The sequence below is a fragment of the Harpia harpyja genome, chromosome 4, assembly GCF_026419915.1.
Source record: "Harpia harpyja isolate bHarHar1 chromosome 4, bHarHar1 primary haplotype, whole genome shotgun sequence".
Lineage (NCBI taxonomy): Eukaryota > Metazoa > Chordata > Aves > Accipitriformes > Accipitridae > Harpia > Harpia harpyja.
The window spans coordinates 71,550,025-71,574,323 of record NC_068943.1 but is presented as its reverse complement, the minus strand read 5'-3'; the positions used below and the strand labels follow the sequence as shown (position 1 = coordinate 71,574,323).

At 37.9% G+C, this 24,299-nt stretch overlaps 1 protein-coding gene across 1 annotated transcript in view; it reads left to right on the top strand.

Annotated features, from left to right (window-relative positions):
- The first annotated feature begins 11,367 nt into the window (after positions 1-11,367).
- ESR1 (estrogen receptor 1) overlaps positions 11,368-24,299 on the top strand; it is a 152,804-nt gene continuing 139,872 nt past the window's right edge. The window contains 1 exon segment of the mRNA XM_052784716.1: positions 11,368-11,594. The gene's annotated coding sequence lies outside the window, so the exon portion shown is untranslated.

Genomic DNA, 24,299 nt, shown 5'->3' with positions numbered 1-24,299 from the left:
CTTTTTTTACTGTGAGAGCAGTCAAACAGTGGCACACGTTGCCCAGAGAGGTTGTGGAGACTCTGTCCTTGGAGATACTCAGAACCCAACTGGACACAGCCCCGAGCAACCTGCTGTGGGTGACCCTGCCTGAGCAGGGGGTTGCGCTAGATGATGGGGACCCTGAGGTCCTTCCCAGCCGCAGAGGTCCTGTGAGTGTCTGAGAATTTCCCCCCCTCAATTTGGAGAGGCAGACAGCACTGTTACTTTGGGGGGGGATCAGAAGTCACGTGTGGATTTTAATCTTAGACTGTCACTCTCATATTTTAGACCTTATCATTTTCGCTGCCTCCGTTCGGTCATTAATCATTCATTTGGAGTGATGGCCGTGCATGTCTTGCTGGCACTGCCTAATGCATGCCCCCTGAGATGACACTGACGAGCAAGCGGCTTGCGGGCAGCGAGCAGGGTTTCTCGTTCAGCTCTTCCTCGCAGCTATTCCAAGTGACTTCTGGCAGCAGTCTCTAATCCCATGTCTTTTGCGCTGCCTCCTCAGGCACCACAAGTGTAGCACAGCAGTGGGGGGAGACACGGATGGAAAGAGAATGAGAAAATTAAGAGGAAAATTGAGGAGAGTACTGTGGGAAAAGCGTAAGTGGAAAGTGAAGGGACAGAGCCAACGTGGACTGGGTTCCTATGCGTGTCTTGCTACTCTACTCGAATCTCACCGTGGAATGTCCGGCAGCTGAGGAAGGGGTACAGGAGCTTGCAAAGGCCACGCCAGGGTGTGTGGAAGGAAGGGAGGAAGAAGCAAGCCTCACGGGAGCCCTTGGAGGCTATGGAAAAAAATTAAGCCCCAGTCCCATATATGGTACATGGAGTTGTACTCTAGAGGCCTGGTGAGTGGTGCAGGGAAACATGAGATCATTTGGTAGTAAATGAAAGTACAAAAATAGTGAAAACAGAAGTTCAGATTTTTTTTAATATGTATGTATATATAAACATAAAATGCACTTGCCAAACATTAAAGTGTAGAGAGTTCATTTAATACCTTTCAACTAACATATGAATATAAATTTTAAATAAAAATGGCAAAAGGTAGTAACTTGACTTGTGGCTAAGAAAGATGATTTTAAATCTTTCTGCCATAATGCTGTAGGTGATGATTTTGCTTAAATATTGTTTATCGTGATGAGACGTGAATACTTGTCCTGAAAGCTATTGCCAACACAAAACCAAACATGTACAACTGTGAATAAATTCAGACTGGAGCTGGAAATGTAGATGGGTTCAGCCTTCCAGGGGAGGGGGAGGCTAGGACATGTCCCTGTTTATAAGAGGCACCGTGAGTCGGCTGCAGGAGGTGAAGGCTCGGTAGGAAGGATTACACTCAGTGACTCAGAAGGCCATTTCCATTTCTGGCTAAATAGGCTAGTTGGAATTTAAACACAGTACTTTTTCCTGAAGAAGACAGTTTAAAAATATGACCGTATATTTTCTCACCAAATTATTCTTCCCCGCCCCCCTGTTTTGGAGGGCAACACTGCAGATGAATGTGGAGGAAATTTGTGCAGTGCTTTCTTGTAGATGGATATGAGCATTTGACTTTGCAAGAGTGAAATAATCCTCTTTATTAGTTTTAGGGAAAAACACCACATTCCAAGGAGCCAGTAGCTGTGGCAGCTCAGTCTGGCAGCATTCAGCTGATGCTTGGTAACTAGTCTGAGAAAGAACAGAAAAGATTTTTAAATAAGTACCTGATATTAAACAATTTGCTAGCTCTACAAGTTATATTTATTTCTTTTGCTTTTTTGGTGGCTAGCATTTGTGTATTATAGCTTTTGGAATTTGCAGTTCTCTCTAATCTGAAAAAAGTCCTTTTTCTTATCAGATGCTAAAAGTAATTTTATTTATAATTTCCCAGACCTATAATTTGGGTTGTCTCTGCTATTTGTTTTTTCTTTTTAAATTGTTTCTGTTGTTACCATTACTTATTGCAGAAGGTAGATTAACAGACAAAAGGACAGAATTTTGTCAGTTCGCCTTTTAAGTATGTTCTAGAGTCTAAATGATAAAACTTGGTTATTTTTTTAAAGTGAAAATAATCTTTGGTTTTGAAGATATCTTTTTGTGGGATTTTTCTATATTTTTATTAATATGCAAATATAACTAATTGTTTTAGTGGAAAGTCCTACAGGTAATAAAAATACCATTTGTCTTGTGTTTGATTATCTTAAGAAATGGAATAGTTAAAGGAGAATAATCTACAAAGAAATAAGTCTGGAATTATGCAGATATGTTTCAAATATTTTGTTTTTTAAGAGTCCAATTACATTTCTATATAGAGCTACTAGTTTTGTGTGTATTCAGTTCTAAATACCTTTCGTTCACAATTTTTATGGCTTTCAATAGCACAGCTCTTACAGGTTAGATCTGCTAAGATAGCTTGTGGACTATTGTAACTGTCTATTTGGTCTTTAATGTCATCTATGGCAGCTAAACATAAACACTGTGAAGCCAAAATTGGCCAGACTTGCATTTTGGCAATTTTTTCAAAGCACTTGGTTTGAAATCCAAACCAACAGAGAACTAGAATCTTCTTTAGATTTTGTTTGTTCTCTGAAAGTTTGTGGGTAACTTTAGTGTAACTGCTTATAATTTTGCCTTGTATGTTCTTGAAGTGCTGATAAACAGGTTGTGTCTTTACAAATAAGATCATTGAGATTTTGGTTTGCAGTGATACAGTAGGAAGCATTTCATAGCCTTTTCTCATTTTATTGGCATCACCGATTTTGAGTTAATGGACTTGAATGATATTTGTGGGCTCATCTTGCTATATTGTTGTAAATCAATAACCTGCTTATTCATTCCAAAATACCATTAATCTTAGACTGTGCTGCTGCCCAGTATGCAAATATATCTGCAAATGATGCCAAGCTGTGTCCCCACCATCCCAAGAAATCACTCACTTTCTGCTTGTATTGACTACTTCTGGCTTTGTCCGAAGGGCACTTTCTCTACAGGCATTGATATCTTGCCTGGATGCTTTTGGATATGAAAGAAACCATGAACTCTTGATTTCATGTGGTCATTAGAGAGCTGATAGCACATTTCACAAAAGTAAGGAGTGATAATATTTTTGTCTTGGCCAATGCGACTGTTCTGTTTTGTCAACCTAAACTCTTCCTGTAATTTAAACTGGGCATATTTCTTATGGATTTGCTTCTTGTCCTGATCTGTCACGTATGTCATTACGTCCTGTTAGGCAGCTGCTTTGCACCAAACGTGACTGCATTTCAGTGACGTTTCTGTGTATGTTGGAGTACTAGACACACAAGAGCTTGCACATGCATACACATGCACACACTTTAAAGAAGGAGGACATCAAAGGCACCACTTAAATGAAATTTTGTAATTTTATGACATATGAATTGCATGAGTTCATAATGATTTCCTTAACACCTTGCTTTCTTGGGTAGTCTTCCTCTTAACAAAACGTTTGCTGTTGCTTACTGGCACAGTTTTGCATGCAAAGTGTCCATCACAAACAATGAAAAAGTAAGTTACGGGAAAAAGGAAGGTTGGCACGTATGTAACAGAAGATTACTTTCATAATTCCTTTTGGACTTTTGACAAAGAACTGTCTTCTTAAAAAAATATTGATTTGTTTTCTTCCTTTATTTCTTTTCTCTTGAAACCTAGCAACATGAAGGATGTACTTGTAGAAATGCCTTTAAAAATAAAACAGAGAAAGCTGAGTCAAGAGAGACTCAAGGAAATTTATGGATTAGATGGTGAGTCAGTTATGATATTCTTATTTTTTTTTTAAAGGAGGAATAGGCACAAGCAACTAATCTTTCTTCTCTCAGGGATTAAACTGAGGCAAGTAAGACAAACCATTTAGCAAATTTGTTCTTTAGTAACTTAAATGATTGAAAACTAGACCAAACATTGGACAACTCATTATACTCAAGGTAAAATTTTTGTGCTTGGGAAATGTATACATTATGAAGTGAGCTCATATCAGCTGCCTGGTGTTATACAACCCTTCAACCCAACCTGTTGCCATTGTAAATCAACCAGGGTCTTCTAGTTCTAGTAAGTGCTGGTCTGGTTTATGTCCTCCCACTTGGGTGTCAGGGTTGGGGTAGGACAATGCCTGCTGTGCCCTGCTGTCCTGGCATGGGCTTCCTGGTAGGTTTCCAGCCATTGGTGTCCATCCCTGGGAATGTCTGGCAGTGCTGTGTTGGGACAGTGAGGGCCTGATGTACCAGGTGGCACATAATGCCAGACACATGGTTTGAAACTGCCCAAAGAACCAGCCTTGTGTTCAGACCCTAATGTCCCCATGAGGGGCAGGGGTGCGTTTGGCACACTTCGGGAGCAGAGATTTCAGTTTAGTTTACCCCCAAATGAATCTGGTTTTTGTACACCCCAGCTGCTCTGCAAACCAAGGCAACGCAAGGTTTGGGGAAATCACTTCAAAACCTCACTGCTGCTGTGAATAAAACCAATAACATAGGTACAGCTTATTTTTATTAACTGATTGCCTTCCCTGTGCTAGCTAACTAACCTATCACTAATTTGTCTCAGCACTGGATCTGCTCTGGGAAGTCAAATAACTGCTTGCAAAAGACTGGACCTTCATACTTAAAGCTACCTCTGCTGTCACAGAAACATAATCAAAGGGAAAAGCAGACAGTCTGGATAAAAGTGGAACATTCTTTCTCTCTCAAAAATACTTTAAATCTAATTATGTGTCTAGTGATAGAAGTCTTGTGCATGTGACTGAATTACTGTTAGTTGCCTCGAAGGCGTCTTGCACGCAAAGCAACTCACCTCTCTTGATCTAAAGAGAAGCAGAAACGTACAACGGCATTAAGCAGAAAATTTTTTCCGCATAGGTAATGCACTAGGACTTGCTTCTGCGTAGACACAAGTCATAGTGCATCTGCTACGTGCTGGTAAGTTTTTGCTTTAGTTTCATTTATTGAATCCAGCCTAAGTTGGTTGGCTAACTCAGTACTGAGCTGTCATAGCAACCAGCTTGTGTAATTTGTTCACAGTGCTTATCCACATTTATCTTAAAGCCCAGTTAGGCTTTTTTTCCTCTTGTGGACAGGCTGATCTAGAGCTTCACCCCTCTGGCAGCTGAGAAGCTTGTAACTTCCATACTAAACTATTTTGCAGTGCCAGCTTGCTTTCTTTGGCTTAAATACCTTTTAGGACTTGATGTTTATGCCTAATGTTGTATTTATAGAGAGTAGTCAGATTTCCTCTCATCTTTGGGTTTTTTTTTAGTCTAAATAAGCCAAATTTTTAGCCATCATTTAATATACTCTTCAACCTCCAGATCTTTACTGAATTCCAGCTGCCATTTCATCACTTACTTTATGTTGTGAAGTCCTTTTCCAACTCCTTGCAGTTGGCCCTCACCCTTACTACCCTGACATAGTATCATCAGCAAACTTAGTTATATCACTATTCACCCTCTTTTCCAGGTCTCTTATTGAAATATTAAATAACAGGGGCACTAATAGAAAGACTTCCCTTGTGACCTCCCTCCATTGAAAAAACCTAACCATTAGTATTTGGTTTTGTGTCCTACCTTTCAGCCAATTATTTAGCCCCATGGGGCCTGTCTGTAGCATCTCAGTTTCTCTGAGAGCTCTTGGAGACAGAGCTTGTTGAATGACTTAATTTAATTTCTTTTCACATTTGTATTGACTCCAGAATAAAAATTCTTTTAGGGAAGCTCCCATGATGACACTTCTCCAAATATTGTATTTATGGATGTTCTCTAATAGTGTTCCTTCTAGCAATTTCTGTTAATTTATCCAGTAGAGATGTCTGGCCACCTGTTCTCAGCTACCTTAGGTTTACCTCTACTCTTCCTCCTTTCCCAAATCCTTTTAAGATTTGACATCCCATTTTGTCTTTTTTCTGTCTTTTGCTACTGAGAACTTCACCCTTGAATTCCTTTAAAACTCACCAGCTGGTCCTGGTGACTTCTTATTGTTCTCCCTGTGGATTTTTCTATAACCTGTTTTACTGACACTTTCAGACAGATCCTTCAACAACCTCCCCTTAAGAAAGATTCTGTTATTTGAATTTCTCTTAAGGTCCTTGCTATGAGCATGGATGCAAAACCTTCATTTAGTTTTTCTGTTATAGCCTTATTTTCTCTCAGTGCTCTTTTACATCTTTATGTTTCAGACCTCTGGATACTCTGGCAAGCTTCCTGATCTTGATGTACTTAAAAAAAATAAAAAAAAACCAAAAAAACCCCAAGACAAACCCACAAAAACCCTTGCAAGTTATTTCTCAAACCTTTTTGGCTTGTCTTATTGCATTTTTACATTTAGTCTGGCAGAGTTTTATTTTCTTTTTTATTGTCCTCATTAAGACACCAACTTCAGTTTTTTTGAAGAGCTGCTTCAAATAACCTCTTACATTGGTAGTTAGCTGTGTTGGTTTTCCATACGTTTGCTCTGCATCACTCAATATATTCTGTGTACTACCTATAAATATTTTGCTCTTCTATTTGTCCACTTGTTAGTTCCTATATAGCAACTTCCCTATGTCTATGCAATTCTTACTTTTCCAATGAAGCAGTATTTTAGGGGATTTTTTGGCTTTCCTTGCTCCTGTGTAGATGCTTAATTTAATTTAAGGGTTCTATGTCTGCTATTACAAATTGCCTCTTTGGTAGCAAAATTCCTACATATGGGGCCCTGTCAAATTATTTGCTTATCTTGTGGGTTATGCGTAGGTTTTGTTTTACATTCACGCACAACCTTGATATTTACTTGATTGTATGGGAGCATTTTCTGTCTACCAACATGGTTCATCTTGTCTCTGAGTTTTTTTTAGAATATATAGCCAGTCACCAGCCACAGCATAGTTGGAGAAATCAGGAATAGTAAAAGCATACTGGGTGTTCCCTTTCACGTTCCTCTCAGTGCAGGTTTGTTTTAATTCTCTAGCTTTTTAAGAGTACCATCAGTAAGTTTTCCCTCTTCCCCCCGCTTTCACCCCACCAAATAGTGTCATGCAGCTGAATATCTTCCACTACTAAGGATGTTTTTTTTAACAGTTACATTTTGTTTCTTGCTTTTCATTCTAAATGTGTCTTCAGAAGTTGTGCTGTATCATGCATCTCCTGTGTTACCTTCTTTTTAATACATTAGGTTCTCAAATATACCAGCTAAATATGCCCTAGTGACTTTATTAATTGATGATAGGTTACTAGCTCAGATGTTTTCTTCCCCCCACCCCCCTCCAAACTGACAACATCTTTCTGATTTATGTGGTGACCAAGTTACTGAATTTGATATGCTGGGATGGAGTTTCTAGTTGAACTAGAAACTTTCTTCTTCATAGTTGAAGAGAGTGTAGTCAAAATTAAGTCACCTTCTTGCACTTGCAGCCATCTGAAGGAGCTGGAAAAGCCTCAGCAAAGGTAGGCAGCTCTGAGCAGCAGTGCTGCTAAGGTTTTCACATCACCGTGTCTTGCAGTCCGTCATGTTGTTCTCTTGGTTCTGATCGCTCTTGGCATCTGGATGCTGTAAGAATTTGTGAGGGGAACCTCGGGGAACACATCTCTCTGCTGTAGCATTTACCTTATGGACAATTCCCTCAGTATGAGCACAGGGCTTTTACAGTCCTGTTTTCAGAGCTTGTGTGGCTGAAAAGATCTGCTCTGAGCACCCTGGCTGACTTGCTGTGTAGCACAACCTATAGGAGCTCTTGGAGTTATTTTCTTTTCGAAATTTTAGAGAGGTTAGGAAAGCAACTCTTTGCTTCATTGTAAGATTACTTTAAATCAGTCTGGACAAGCACAGAGTAGTTTTTTAATGGTTAATATCTGTACTGTCAAAAAGTGCCGTTTATTTCTGGCCTTTATATGTGTTATCCCAGTAGATGGTGTGTCAGTGACAAACAGAGGCAAATGTGACTCTTCTTGCTCTTCCATTTTTCCCTGCTGAGCTATATTACATGAGGATGACTCTAACCCTATGGGCACAGGGTGATATTGGCAGCTCCTGTTCAGCTGTCTGCTAGTACTCCAAATCTTTGTCCATTGCTTCTGCTCAGGACAGAGCACTATGTCTAGCGAATGGCTTGCTTCCCCCCCAGTACATGCTTTTATGTTTAGGTATAATGGAAATGATGTTGTTTCCGTGAAGGGAAGTTATAAAATACTCCATGTTGTTTCTCTTCATTTAAAGTAGTATTTTTTTATTTATTATTCTTCCAAATATTGTATTTTTCTGCACATCTGGTCAGTAATGCTATTATTCTTGCATTCATGACCCTGAGGAAAATACAAAATAGTACAGCTGCCAAACAGAATCTATAAATTGCAGTAGGATATGCTTGGTTGTTGATGTTTCTCCAGTCAGCATTGCATTTTTTAAAGTCTAATAAACACTTTTCTTTCATTTTAATATATGACAATTTGTTTTGTTTCATACTTTTACCTTAATCAAATTGTCAGACTATTGTAGCAAATGTCTTACAGTAGGCAAAATACATTACACAATGCTATTGTTCTCATTGGCGAAATATCTTGTATTTATAGTTATTCAGTTAGAGAGGAATCACTGTATACTTGCATGTAATATACTTATATAAACTTAATGGTTTATATTATTTTATTAGTCTCTAATTCTTAATTGAAACCTTGATTTCCCAAACCGGAACAGACTTACTGAATGCTGCTGTGGGTTTTTTTGCATTACTTTTATTGAGAATACTAATGTTTCATTTTAAGAATTGTGTGATGCCAACATTAGGATTCTTTTTTGTTCCCTAAATATTTTAGAAAACTGCCTTCCTTGCCTGAAGTGCTGCCTTATTTTTGTGTCCCTTTGTTTCCGTTATTAATTTTCTAGAACTCCTGAAATGATGTCTTATATCTGTTTTCACTTTACAAATATATTCTCTGCACATATTTAAGTTTGCCATAGTGGTTTGAGAATCTAAAGTTTTATTATCCCAGACTATTATTAAATTTATAATTTTTCACTCGTTCATCTTCTAAACCAAAGATGAACCAAATTTTATTTTCCTTTTTATTTTTTAAACTATGGTATTTTGATGAATTATAGCTTTTCCCAGCAGCCAATAAAGTATGCCTAAAAAGTTTTCAAATACCACTCATATTTTCTAGGCAAATGTTTGCTCTCAACTGATTTTAGTCCTTGTTGCTTTCGTATCTGTGAAACTGTCCCTTTAAAATTAGAAAGGGGTTGTGTGTGTGTATATATATATATATGACTGATTTGGACTTGATGCTATTTTTACCTTGTTGCAGTCAAATTGTTATCATCAGTTGCATCTATCTGATTGTAAACTTTTTTGCTAAACGATTATCTCTTCTCCTTTTGTCAAATGATATGTAATTTCCCCATGTTGGATCCAGCAATTTTTGATTTGAGAAATTACGGGGTATGATTTTTAGGCTATGCAAAGATTCTTTAACATTGAAAACTCATAAGAAAGCCTCCTTTGTCAAGGATGGCTCACATTCTGTGTTTAGTTTCACTCTAGTCTTCTGCTGACCTTTTTTCTTCTATCTTTAGATATTATTGCTCTTTGATTTGTTACTTTTCTTTCCTTGATTGTTAATTCCTCTGTCTTGCAAAATATATCATTAACTTTATTTGTAGTGTGCTTCATGTATTTAATAACATACTTGAAGTTAAGAACATAAGAGCTTTTCTGGATCTAGGCCCTAGTCTCTGTTGCTTTCTTTTTTATGACCACTTTTATCTTGCTTTTCACTTTCTTATCACTCATTTGTCTTTTTATATTATTTCCTTACCTTGTCTACACATCCCACATCTCTCATGCAATTTCCTTTCTTGGCTTCTCTTCCCCCCAGCACTCCTTTTTCAGTCCTTTCCATCTGTCCCCACTGTTTATGGCTTTGAAGAATGACTTACATTATCAAAGTTACCATTCTTGGGACTATATTCATTTACAGTGTCATATTAGTATTAAAATGGCCTACCTTGAGAAAATATCTGTACTTTTGAAGTGATATGTACATCTAGAAATATTAGGAATGCAGTCATTAACACCCAATTTTTTTTCTTATTTCTAGTACAACTTCAAGGTTATAATATTGGAATTAAGAAAACTCTGTGGATACAGTGATTGATAATGTTTTTGTGACATGTTCCCTTTCCCTTCATGGAACTGTCGATACTGCCATCCTAAAAAAGCAGTCAGTGGGGACATGAAGGAATACTATGCGTGAAATGAAGAGCTAATACAAAATGCATTCACTGTTCTGCATTGTCAGAGTTCATAGATTCTTGCAAATTCATTGAGACTCATGAACTCTAAGCCATGAACCTTGCCCCTATTTGGTAAATGAGAACATTGACATTATTTCCTACTTGATGACAGCTTCTTTTCATTCCATTTCTCCTTCTCTTCTTCCTCCCTTTCCTCTTACTCCCCCATCCCTCCTTCTTCCCTCCCTTCCTCATAACAGAGCTGTTCTGTTCATACTAGAATGGCTGTTAAATTGAAATAGCAAAATAAGTCAGCTCTCTAAGTTGCCTGCTAGCTTTGGAGGATGTTAGCCTGTTCTGGGAGTCCTTAATTAAAATAAAATATTAATAAAAGAACATGGTTCTTTGCTTTCAGCAATTATCTTCACTTTTGCTTGGCAACGAGAACAGGAAAGTTGATTTTCCATTCTGTTGATGGTACGTATTTGAACCAACAACTTCGTTGTCTTAGTTGATCCAGATGTTTCAGCCTGTGAGGTAAAGAAACCTCCCCTGTCTGTGTTATGTTTTGTTTTGTTTTTGACCTGTGGGTCAGTTTATAAGGCAATGTGATGCATAGCCTAAACAAGACACACAGGACTCCTCCATCCCAGTGAAGGATTTCTTGCAGTCTTCTGGCAAGCCTGCCCTTTCTGCAGAATGCAACATAGCAAATGCTCGTAAAGAAAACTTGAAGCAATGTTGCCCATCTTTGTAGCCGCCTTTTTCCTGGAAGCAGGGGCAAGTGAAGGAAGAATTCACCACCGACTCAGCTGAACTGGTCCCAGTGCTTCTGTAAAGTTCCCCCGGTGGGATGCACTCTGGCCTGGCTGAGGCTGGAGGGCGTATTCAGCTTTGCTGATGCAAGTTGTAATGCACGGGCTGAAGCATTGTTAGTTGTGTGTTTCCAGACTATTTCTCTCCAACAACATAAGGCTGCAGTTACCAGTCGATGCCTCGTTCAGGAGGAAGCTCTTTAGTCCCTTTGCTGATGAACTTTCTGCTGGCTGATAGTCACCACTTTTTTCCTCTTGCTTATTTCCTTCTCGTTGTCACCATCTGTTTTATTTTTCGCTCTCTGTCTTCTTTCCTCTAGGCTTTAGCCTCTGCGCTGCCCCTCCATTCTCACTGCACCTTCTCAGCTGGTGACACTGCTGAACAAGACTTCACTGTCTGCCCCTTGTGGTAGCTCTCTGCCTGCGTGCTGCTCCCCGATTCCTTCACGGATGGCCCTCGCTCCTCTCGACGACAGGGTCTGCTGAAGGCAGAGACCGTTTGGAGGTCTCCCTAGAGCCTGCAGCTACCAGCTCCATCACCTCTGCAACTGATGTGAGTGGCAGGAAGGTTTGCACATGTTGTCTTGAGCAGGGAGGAGAAACATAGCCACAATAGTGAAATGTTCAAACAGCTCAGTTTGAGAAAAAAGTCAGAAACTTCTTCAACGTCTTGAATGGATCAGGGAATTTTGATTAATTTCATGGTTCAAAGATGGTCTTGGTTGCAAAAGTGTTTTCAGACAGTACGAAGAAGTCGAAAGGAAAATTAAGCTAAATTTAACAGCCTTCAATTTCTGCACCTTATTCTCACTTCAAAGTAAGTCTAACTGCCACAAAATCTGTGTTAAAGAAATGAATCACAAAGTTGCAATTTTTATAAATACCTCTGAAGGAACTTTTTTTTTCTTTGGAGAACAGCTGCTTCCTTCTCTGAGTCTGAACAGGTATTGTGAAAAACTTAGGCTTCATTCTATAATGAATATATTCATATATATACACACACATGTGTATATATACGTATGTGTGTGTATTAATTTAGGCAGGGCTAACGCTAGGTGGCTGTGGTATGCCTTTAATTAATGAATATTGACAGATTTCTTGAAAACTTCATGCTGGTGGTACTATAGTAATGTGAAGTCTTGTTGTCTGAGTATTACTGGGCACAGCTGTTCGTCACAGACACCTCTTTGAATGTTTTATCATTATGTCTTCAGTTTATTTTTATCTTTATAAGGCTCTCTACTTTTTAAAAGATTTCTAGTTGTTTGGAAAACAGCTTCTGTATCAAAATCCTCCTCAGATGAAAGCACTCTATATACCTTGTGAATTTTTTTATTTCCAGCCATCCTTGCTTGGTTTTTTTTCTTCCTCTCTTCTCCTGCCTGTTCGTTTGTCTGGGTACCCTTAGCAACATCTTTTACTAATGGAAAAATAACAATGCTTTCTGTAGTCTCACTGTGATTGAATCAGAAACAGAATTTACTTGACAAAGCATTTAGGTTTTCAATCCCACTGTTCCTTCTATCATCCTGAACATTTAATATTGTGTATCAGGGAGATCTACAGATTTGTAATTTGTCTTTTTTATAGTTGTTATTGCAACCTTACCTGTAATTAAGGAGTGGAAAAACAGTCAACTGTGCATAGTAGGATCTCTGTCTCTGGACTGGATGAAGAAGTCTTCCCCTTTATATTTTGTAGAATTGCATATTATGGATTGCAATCTCCAGAGAAATCACTTTGCAGAGTTCCTCTATAGAGACAAAAGGGTCACACAATGAAAACTCACTGTTCTCTCATTTTGTTCCTGAGAATTCTCTGTAAGAATTGCAGTCTCAATTTTTGCATCAACTCCCTTAATTCTGGAGGCCAGGGGGTGCTATAGGTATGCATTATGCATTATAATCTATGTAGGTTTAGTAGTCAATATAGAGGGCTCATGAAACCTGTTGTATTTTTTATTTTCTTGCTGTTCTGAATTCTGAGTGTTTCATTTCTTAAAGAAATTATTTCAGTGGCAGAAGGTGTGTGTATGTATGCATGTCATGATTTGGCTTTAGGCAGGTCCTTGGATCTCTAGTACAATTTGTATGTATATGCATCTTATCTGAGTGAGGGAATGGATAAATGAGGCTCAGGCCTGGGAGTTCGGCCCTGGGAAATGATGAACCTTATACTGATCATATGATTTCTTTTGTTAAGGGGAGAGAACTTGCAGCATGGAATGAAATGGGAGAGAAATATTTTATTTCCCAGATAAACCCCACATATATAAGTACATTAAAGAAAAAAATATGTATGCTTATGTGTGTTTTTTATGTTGTTTTCACAGTGGGGAGATTTTGAAAAAATAATTTCCTTAATCAAATCTTTACTATTTGAAGATAAATTTTATTACATTTAAATATTAGGCAAGACTAATTTATTTGAATTACATGTTCTCAAAAGCAGTTAGTTAACCAAACACCTGTTATTCCTTTTCTCCTGCACTAACCATTCAGACGTGTAAGCAGCAAGGAAGTGTATGAGTCTAATCAGTTTTTTATAAAGTGATAATATAGTGTACATGAATGTTCATATAGCCTGAGTGCAAAGGAGACTTCAGTAAATTCACACAGAGCCTATCATATCTGGTTTTGTTTGTGTGTTAGAGTCTCTGATGAACTAATAATTGATTAGACAGATGGTTTGTAGGTAGTAAGACCTGGGCCAAATTCTTTTCAACACCATGTTTTCCTAGAAGTGGTTATTTGAGAATGCACAAATTAAGTCCTGGACCTTTAGGTTTTAATTACCCTTTTATCATAATTTCTGATTTCCTGTTCTAATATGCCACATTATTTTACTGACTGCTGGAAAGTAATACAACTGATTTGAAAAGGCAGCCATTAAAATAATTTATTTCCCATTGCCAACAGTGCAGGATTAAATGCATATATCGTTCCTGTCTTCAAGGTAGTAGACAAGCATGTTCTCCAGACATGTATAATGCCTGCTAGCTTTGTGTGCTTACAGTTGTGCACGTATGTATGTATTTACACAGAGGTTTTTGCAATGTTTTGGGTTTTTTTTTCCAAAGGTTCTTGACAGACTTGCATGTCTGTAATAAAAATAATAATTAGTTGCTAATATCCTTTCACATACTAAAATTAATTTACCTGTTTAAAAATGAATGGACTACAACCAAAAAGGCTATGGGCACCGTACATGAATGTTGACATTGCATGAAAAAAGTAAGGCAGTGGTTTCACACTATGAAGAGAGTTTGTTAGCAATGCTGACTTCAGATATTCCTGCCCCCCTGCTGGTGATTCTCAGAGTTACTGTGCCACCCCTTCCGTAGAGCAAGCTCCACTGTCTACTGTAATCCAGATCAGGGAACAGAGCTAAAAAAGTGAGTTAAAGTTTGTGAAGTGTGTGTATGTGTTCATTTTAGCCTTGGATCAGAGAATCATGCAACCGACCAACAGTTCTGGTCCTACTGAAGTAGTGGCTTAGGTTTAGGAAGGAGCTACCAGAAAATGGAAGGCCAAGAACCCTGTAAAAAAGAAAATAAGCATTAGGAAAAGGAAACACATTGTCAAAATCCCACCTTCTGCTCGGGGTCAGATGGGTGACCTAAAGGCCCGTTGAAGACAGTGTGCCTCTCAGCACGTTGTAAAGTGCTGACCGTGGCATTGCAGGTTTAAAATAGGCAGCAAGAAGGATGTGGTCAGTGTTGCATGCTGGGTTTGTAAGTCTAATACATGTATTTTCTTTGCATAAGGGTTTGCCTTTAGTCATCTTTTTTCTTTTTTAACCTTTCAAAGGAAAAACAAAGGCATGATACTTCTATGAGTAGAGTCCTAGGCTGATGACTGTAGCAATGACTGGAGAAATGGTTATGGAAGGAGTTTGTCATGAAGCCATTACCTAAGATTAGATAGATTTTCTCTCCTGATCTCTATAGAAATGATTTGTGTCTGACTTTGCTCATTGTATTGGCATAAAAAGGGTTTCTAGTGTGCAAACCCTGACCTGTGATGATTGTGCATGTCCTTTTCCCCTGAACGCAAACAGTATTAGCTACATTCAGTGTCACAATTTAACTGTCTTTAGTCTGAATGCAAGTTGCTTCTCACAGGTCCTTTGTTAGACAAAATATATTATTGTTATTATATCCAAAATGATTTTTCTTTGAAGGGTCAATTTTAAGTCACCACCAGATTATCTAAAAGCTGACGTTTTCTGTTATTGGTTACCATGTGTATCTGAACACGGTATAAATGAGTTACTTTCCTGGAGAACTGAACTGCCTCATCTGGGTATCTTAGTGTTTTGGGGGCTTTTTTTTCCTCCTGGTTTGACCCAGGAATAGAAGAGGGAAACTAGAGAGCGGTTTGAAATAAATTCTTGGTGACTGTAGTTTTTTTCAACTCCAAGTCAAGAGGAAATTTTGAGGACATTTTTAAAAGAATAGTGTGCCTGTTGTGGTTATTCTATACATCTTGCTTGCCTTCCTCTTTCTGTTTATTTTTGGAGTGCTGTTTTGTATGAGAATAAGGAAAGATTTTTTTTTTTTTTTTTTTTTTTTTTTTGGTCATCCAATGTGATATTTAATGGCAGATATCACAACACTCCTTAGTGTGTCGGACAATGTCTGTTGGCACATGTTCCAGCACATTGCCTGGGAAACAATGTGTTTTCTCCATTGACATTAAAGTATTCTCTCAGCTGTGAAACTGTATTTTAGGAAATCAAAAGCAAAGTAAGCGTAGATGCTTATACTTGATGTCCTCAAGTAGCCACTTCTAAGGATTTAATTCTCAGCTCTCCCTGTGGGTTTTTAATGTGACTCTTTATTTTATGTCCTTTTGACGCTGATGACAATTGTGGGGGATATTTAGATTTTCATACCTCTGCAAAGATGTTGAATCTAGGCATGCTATGCTTGCTGTTACAGAAGGGCTCTTCCACTCTGCAATATTTTTGAACCAAGTCATGCACTACATCTTTTATTGTGGACTATCTAACTATTTGCTCCATGCAACAATAATTAAGGATATCTTTTATTTGGTCATTGTATTATATCCTGATACATCTTATTTACCTACATAGAGATAGCTAAAATCTGACATTATTATCACATTTTCTGCACATGTTGCCTCATGTCTCTAAGCAATCAGAAACTATGTCGTCATTCCAGTTGGTAGACTCAGACTCATCCCTTCCTGCTTAGGCCTGATATTTCAATCCCTGTAGACTCTATGCTACTTTTTGAGGTACTTAGCTCATCTGTTTGTTTTGATTAGGGTCTCTGTAACATACAGAGGTACTCTATCTGCTTCTGATGGAGTTGGTTGCTCTACTTTTTCCTGTATATTTTGCATGCTAGCATCACGGGTGATTCACTAAGTTTCCGATACACCCAAGATATCCATGCCTTCATTTAGGGCTAGATATTGCAGTTCCATCATATTTCTTATGCCTTCCAGCATTCATGTGGAAGCACATGTACCAACTTTTTTATTCTCTTAGCGCTCTGTTGAAAGTCACAGATTGTTTGCTGTTGCCTGCTTGACTGCTTCCATCCACTGATACTGATTGCGCTGAATTTTCTTATCTTCATCTGTAACAGACGTGTTACCTTGTATGGTGTAGTATCTTTTTCCGCATTGGTCTTTTCTTACTTTTTTGTTTAAAAGCTTACTCATAATCTTCTTTCTCAGTTTTAAGCATCAGCAGCTTGTTTCCTGTTTTCTTCAGCTGAAGACTCCTTTTTGGAGGAAGCAGCCCTAATTCCTAATGAATCTGAATCTCTGTTCTTTTAGCCATATTCTGAAGTAGGTATAAATCTTGGTACTCCACCTCTCTTTCTGATTCTGAGCAGAATACTGTAAGCATTCAGGGAATGCCACCATTGAAATCCTGGTCCTCAACTTGTTTCATAGGAACTTATATTTTATCTTTGTCTCAGTTCAGCTATTCCTCTTTCTTAGGATCATGCATTATCTGCATTTTTCAGACAATATGACTATATATATATATGACATTCAATGAATTTAATCAGATCAGAGATTAAAAATGGGTCAAAATGTGAGAAAAGTTCACCTGCTCTTAAAGCTGGTATTATCTTGGGCATTGTGATCTGGTGAAATGGCATTTCATCATCTTGCATGTGGAAATTGATAAGGTGAAAAAGAAAGGATCAAATGCAGTAATTTCTAGGAAAACTCTCAGGCACTTAAGGAGAATGATATTTAAGTGCATAAAAATATATGCGAGTGTTTCCTAACCACCCTGTGTCTCAGAAATACTGCTCTGAATTTCCATGGACCCCTGGCTTAGGAGACATGTTTTAAGAAAAAAAAAAAAAAAATCCTCTCCCCCCCCACCCCCTATGCTTTTCTGACATGCAGAGACAGCAAAACTCCAGTCACCTTTTTATATCTTGCAGGAAAGTGATAACATGCTATTCAGCATATGGGTCTTCTCATTCTGAAATGATCTCTTCTTTTCCTACCTCTATAGTCTTAGAAACTTCTTGTTAGTAACATCATCCTATTGCTGCACCAATGTCTGAGATTTTACTACAGTTCACAAAGGATTATGATAATTTAGGAAAGAGAAGAAGCTGGCAAAGGGCCTGAAGGATAAAAGGAAAGCTTGCTACTCAGGCAAACAAGGTCAGAAGAACACCTACAGAGAGAAAATGGAATTACATCACCAAAAGCTAACTTGATTCCTCTTTAACTTCTCTTATTTCTTTAATTAATCTTGATCCATTTAAAATATAGAAATAAAAATACAACTCTCTTGCCTTTGATAAGCTTTAGTAACCAAATAGTGACCGTAATCCTATCAAGTTTCTTCCCAATATTACCAGTACTGCCTACAGTCTATTCATCTTAATGCTTCAATACCTCCTGATGCACACCGACTGTCATCTTTTTTCATGACTCTTAGATGTCACATATGAAAATAATTTGCCCAAGCTTCTTTCTGACTTCCAGCCAGTTATACAACTAGAGATTCTGCATTGATAGATGGAAAGATGGATATATTTTTAGCTCCATTTCCACCACTGTGTCTTACTCATGCAAATAACACCTGTGCATTCCTGGTTTTAGGGTAATCTGTAGGATTTGCTAAGTAATGGGGAGGAATCCATGTGGGTTCATTTTGTAAGAACCTGTGGGATAATGGAAAGTTTGCTGTGTGCTGCTGGGTGCCCTAAGGAGTTATCCCCCAGGAGGGGTATCTGTGGTCTGCCATTTTTCTCAATCCAATCCCTCTCTGCTTTCATTTAAGTGATGCAGTTACTTCCTATTTTCCAGGGAGAAGGTATAACTCTTCTACTAATTCTTATCCTTTACTCCTTTCCCCTTTTTTTTATTGTGGGTGAGGAACATACTGCTGAATGCTTGGGAAAAAAAGTAATGTGGAAGACAGAGTTATCAGACACAAGAAGAGAAATTTAGGACAGAGAATAAGAGAGAGAAGTAAAATACGGCTTGGGTCAGCATGGACATTTTAAAAGATGTCCAGACATCACGGTAGTGAATATAACATAAACACTTATTTAGATGAGTCAAAAAGGACAAGTAAGTGTGGATTTTGCCGGAGCTTTTGTGGGCTAGATCAGCCCTTTTAGTTGTGAGGTGTTTGTGCTCCTGTCCTATGGTATGTTCATGGCTGAGGACCCCCCAGTTTGGATCTGTGTCTGTCCTGTTAGCTGTATAAAAGGAACGCTTATGATGGGTTGCCATTTTGCTTTCCTGTGCTCAAGGGCTTATATAGCTGTGTATTGTTATGCCCCTGATTTCACTTCTCTTAACTTAGCACTTGCCCTTGTTTAATTTTAATCATAGTGTTCAGCACTGTTTGCAAACATGAAGCAGTTATGCCTTCTGTCCTCTTGAATGTGAGAATGTCATTATGACCGTGGGTCACTTTGGGCTGCCCGTCACCTGTAGCTGTGGAAATGAGTTACTGTAATCAAGACTGGGTTTAGCTAGGCCCTCAGAAATTGAGTCTCTATTGAGCGATACTCTTGCTTTTGTGGCATTGTTTCTGCCCTTTATGATTGCATGCAAGTTTTGCAAAACTTTTTAGCTCCTGGTAATAATCACTTGGAAGTAGTTTGCAGCTTTTAAATGTTTCCAGAAGAATTTCTTTACACTTGCTTTAGAGAATATTCTCTCCAGGAAGTGGCTCAGGACCTTGTGTGAACATGTCTGGTTTCTACAAAATATTTAGCTAGAGGGAAGACTCTTCCTGTGCTCCAAGGAGAACAGTGGTTACAAGGGTATATCTGCAAGACTGAATTCTGTGGATGATACAGAGACTTCGTGGCATGTTTCCCCTCTAGTTTGAGATTTCTCTGGTTTTGATAAACTAGTTAAAAATACATCATATAAGCTTGCTAATTCTTGCCCATATACTTGGCTTTTTAAAAATGCTATTCTCCTATGTGTTTTCATCAATGGATGTAGAACGTTTCTGAACTACTTTTCTCACATACGTAAGATGCAGTCTGCTTAGACCTTGCTGTCCTATAATCCACGAGATCAAAGACATTTGATTTCATCTCTGAAACAGAAGTAGTATATTAGGCTAAGCAAACAGTTTGATTCGAATGAACTCCAAGAACAAAAGAATGGCTACACTGGGTCAGATCAAATGTTTATGTAGCACGATGTCCTGTCTCCAGCAGTGGTAAAAGCGGATGCCTATTTAAGGATGTAAGAATAGAATCAATTTATGATAATATTTCCCCAAGAATACTCCTCCTGTATCCAGCAGTTTGCAGCTCAGAGGCTTCCTGAGTTAGTGGCAGTATCTTTCTTTTCCTGTGTATTACTAGCAGTGTGAATAAGGGGTGGCCTGGAAGACGAATAGGGTAACAAAGAGCTGGATTGCCAAGTTTTACTGACTGGTAGTCAAGGAAGGTAGAAAATGGTAGAACCTCCTAATTTTGAAATGAAGGAAAACAAGTCAGTACACTGCTGCTCAAAACATGGTTGCAAGAGAAACAAGTCATGCTGTCAGACTAGACTTCTCTCTGTGTAAGCTTCATAATACCATTCTTAAAACAATTTCGAATGCTAGAGCTTTGCAAATAAGAATAATAGTATTGTTGTGGAAAGGGTGCTATAGGCAGACATCTGCAAGTAAGGTACACGTTTGTTTGTTTGTTTGTTTGTTTATTTATTTATTTATTCTCCTGCCTTAATGAACCACACTCATGAACTATGAGAATGAAGGTGGCCTCTTGTTTCAGAGGACGAAAGTTCCAGGGTCTCCCATGGCAATTTCTACCTCAGAGACTTTATTTGTCAGAGGCGAGTTAGGCTAGTATACTTGTGCCAATTATCTTTCTCTTAAGAGCCATGGATGGCTACCCTATTTCCCTCTAAACCATAAGGTCGACATTACTGCTAACAACAGTTATTACTACTGTGCTCCAGAATTCAGACGTTTATTTCTATTAAAGAGGCAGTTTCAAAATGGTGTTCACTGGTAAAAAATACCCTTCCAAGTGATATTATACATGATGTTAATTCAGTATTGTCATTGGGCAGAGGTATCTGCCAAAACCCATTGAAAGTGTTGAGTGAGAAAAAAGTATAGGCTTCAGTCTGTTTTGGACCAACAGTCATCTAATGCAGAAAACACAAAGCTTTCTGATCTCATTGCTCACTTAACAGCTCAAAATCTGTACAAATTCTTACTTTTCATTCCTCTTTTCATCTCAGACTCTTGGCAGATATCCAAATATGTTGGCTGACTACCCTCCTCTATGAGGTCTACTTTTTATGCTTGTTAATATTTGCTTTCTCTTTTGGAAGCACTGGAAAAGGGTACATTACACAATGTATTTACTAAGGGTTTTTTACTTCAAATTTGCTGTCGCTTAAGACCAATATTCTTAGAGGTTGAAATTTATTTATTCTGTATGTAGGAGGTTCCTTTTACAAACCAGACTTGTGGTTAATAAGTGGTTATCTATCACTTAGCCCCTCCCTGCCCTGTCCAAATGAAAGTTAACATCCATTATTGTTAGAATATATGACTGGCAGAGCCATAGCAATTAGTTTGATAGCTAAGTCCTGAAATGATTTCTCAAATTTTGTAATAATTTCTGTCCTTATATTGATTTTAAAAAACATCTTTACAACATTCAGATTTCCTGCAATACACTGTGATAACAATATCCTACAACTAAATACTCCAAGACAGCTTTTCCAGTGGTGAAATCAAAGGTAAGCACAGGTGATTTACATCTACCTATTCCTAATTTGGACAGCTGCCTATTTTCCTATACGAAATAGCTCATCTTATGTTTTGTTTTTTTTTTTTTTTTTTTTTTAGTTTATAACTCTACTGCTCCAGGGCATACCACTTTCTGCTTCATTGCTTTCTTACAGTGGATCACCCACAGAACACTCTACTATGTTGTATTTTCTGCAAATTTGACTACACTAGGAAAGCTAACTTAAATAGTTGTCATCGTTCATTTCATTAAAGTTTTTTAATGGGTGATTTTCCCCACTTAATTCCTGCCCACCCTAGTAAAATTACCTTATTCTGATTTGGCTTAAATAACATGGGATTTTATCCTAGAACAACTGTTCTACATTTATTCTGAGTGGATAAATGTGTCTAAGGGGTTTTATTGTTTGTTTGGTTTTTGTTTTGGTTGTTTTTCCCCCTGAATTTGTAATTCAAATGGTAGTGGTGATGATGTATATTCAGTGAGTGCCAGCTGTTATACAAATGCCTCCCTTTTGCAGTTTTTCTAGAGAATGTTCTTTTTCTCATTCAAATGGACTACTTCTATAACCAAGATTGCTAGTTCCTGAGTTGTTTCCTAGTCTTCATTTTTAAGGTCTTAAAAAGTTCTAATTTAAGTTTGAAGCCAAACTACTACTGTCTTCAAAGGGATCAGAATGAATTAGCTTAAAGCAATGTGCTGTTTCACGTATGCTTTCCATTCTCAACATTGACTTTTACCACTAGTCATAATGCTCTGTCATAAATGCTGATTCCAGGGGCACTGTAGCAGTAATACACTACTTTGGCTGCTGAAAGCATAAATTCTGGGCAAATTTTTGCATGTCTCAATTCTCTCTTAGTCATTGAGGTATCATTGTGACAATAATACTTTAGTATTGTCTTCAAAGTAAAAGCCTGCAAACCCTTCAGAGAGTTAGTGAGTTAGGCCAGGAAAGGAGTATGATAATCAATTTGCCTATCTACAGTGACTCATAGTGAAGGAGAAGCAAACATATTTGTAGAGAAGTTTGTTCAATCTGATTGCGAATGTTCTTTTTATCCCCTTTTCACTAGGCTTTAATTAGCATGCAAGAAACTCTTCATTCACCTAGATGTTTTGGAGTAGCAGCAGTATTCCTCCATGTAAAATTGTTTATTTGTACTGGACTGTACAATGATCCATCTGAGTAAATAAAAGTAGATAAGCCCTTAGGTTGTTCTCATATTATCTTTGCGGACCATACCAATGAACTAACTCAAAGTTAGCCTTCTCTAGAGTGGCTGATTGCATCCATACCACATAGTGCTGGGACTCCTGCCACCCATGCGGCACTGAGGCACAATTCTTAATGTATTTTACGTCCTGCATAATGAGAGAGTTGTACCAGTGCACCTGAGTGATAAGACGTGCATTTTTGTGCCTGATTGCAGGTGAACAAGATGCAAGTCCTTCTGGGTTCAGGGTAACAGAGCTGCTCTGGAAGGGGAAAACTAAACTGAGTATGTATACATGCTGTCTATCTAAAGGGAACCCTACAACAAATGGGGCTGTCAGCTGTGCTTGTGTTTCCTGGGAAACAGCAGAATTTGCAGTCCTTGCCCTGAGCTAGTTGGACGACTCCAGCAGTGATCCCGGGAATGAGATTAGAAGTACTTCACTGCAGCCCATCAGGGAAGCAGAACCTTGAGCATGAATCATAGAATAAGCCAAGTGAATGTCGTATTTGCACATTTATTATAATCTTATTCTGTGTCTCAGGAAACAATGGTTCTGGAAAGAGTATTGAGGGAACCAAGCAACCGTTATCTGCCTGTGCAATATGGTGACAAAAAGAGCTAATATAATCCTTGGATATTGAAACAGGGAAACAGCATGAAGGATTGAGAAGAGTGCTTGAAGTATACCAGCACAGAAAATACTGTTTCATTTGTCTATGATTTTAGAAAATGTTGAAAAGTTGAAAAACAAAGACAAAAAATTACTTGAAATCTGGGAAGTCTAAGAGAGTGCAAGATCTCTGTTTTATCAAAGTTTCAAACCCTGATAACAGCTTTAAAGATTTTTCACAGAAGCTTATACACATGCTTAAAGATTTTGCTAAACTGTGTTCATAGTCATTACACAGTAGCAATACACCTTTCTTTTTTTCTGCACCCCTTCTTGTATTTATCAGATACTGATCTTTACAGGACATGATTTACTCTTGTGGATATGAATATTCCAATCAATCTTCCAACAGGGTAAGAGAGGAAGAGAGAACAGATGGAGCTTAAACAGTACAGCCGGATTTTAATTAGCAACTTTGAGTAACCACAATGCTACTAAATTATAGTGAACTAGAAATGGATTTTATCTTGCAATATGTATATTTAGATGATGAAGTGGTATGGTTCTGTCTACATTAAGTTTTCTAAACATTCAATTTTTGTTCCCAAAGTACTATTGCTCCTGGTATCCTTAGACACACTAGGGAAGGCAAATGTCCAGTATTTTTGATGTTGAATCACTTATTCCAACTAGGATGGTAGAAAATGTTATCTGAAATGGTTGCAGAGCTATTGAACTGCATGGTGGCTCCCAACGTGGCTGAATGCTGTGGCAAGGGATGATGTCAGTGATTTGCAGATTTTTAGAATTTCTTTTTTTATATATTGAGAAAAGCCAATTATGATTAATAAGTTAAAATTGTGGCTGGAGTATAGGCAAAATTTATTTTGTAACAATTGCCAAACAACAAAGTGTTCTTTTGAATTCAGTACTTTTTTTTTTTTCTTTTTCCTTTTTTCTTTTTTCCACTTGTGCATTCAGAATAAAGAATATTGTATATGGTAGTTTGCCTGGGGCTCTTTCAGTGTACCAGGAGGATTCCTGTATGGAAAATGACAGCTGTTGCTAAGTAGCCACAAGAAGAAAATTGCACAGTTGGAAAATATGTCTTAGGGGAAAATATTTTTTATTTTATTATTAAACCACTTAGAGTGGCTCTCAGACTATTTTGAC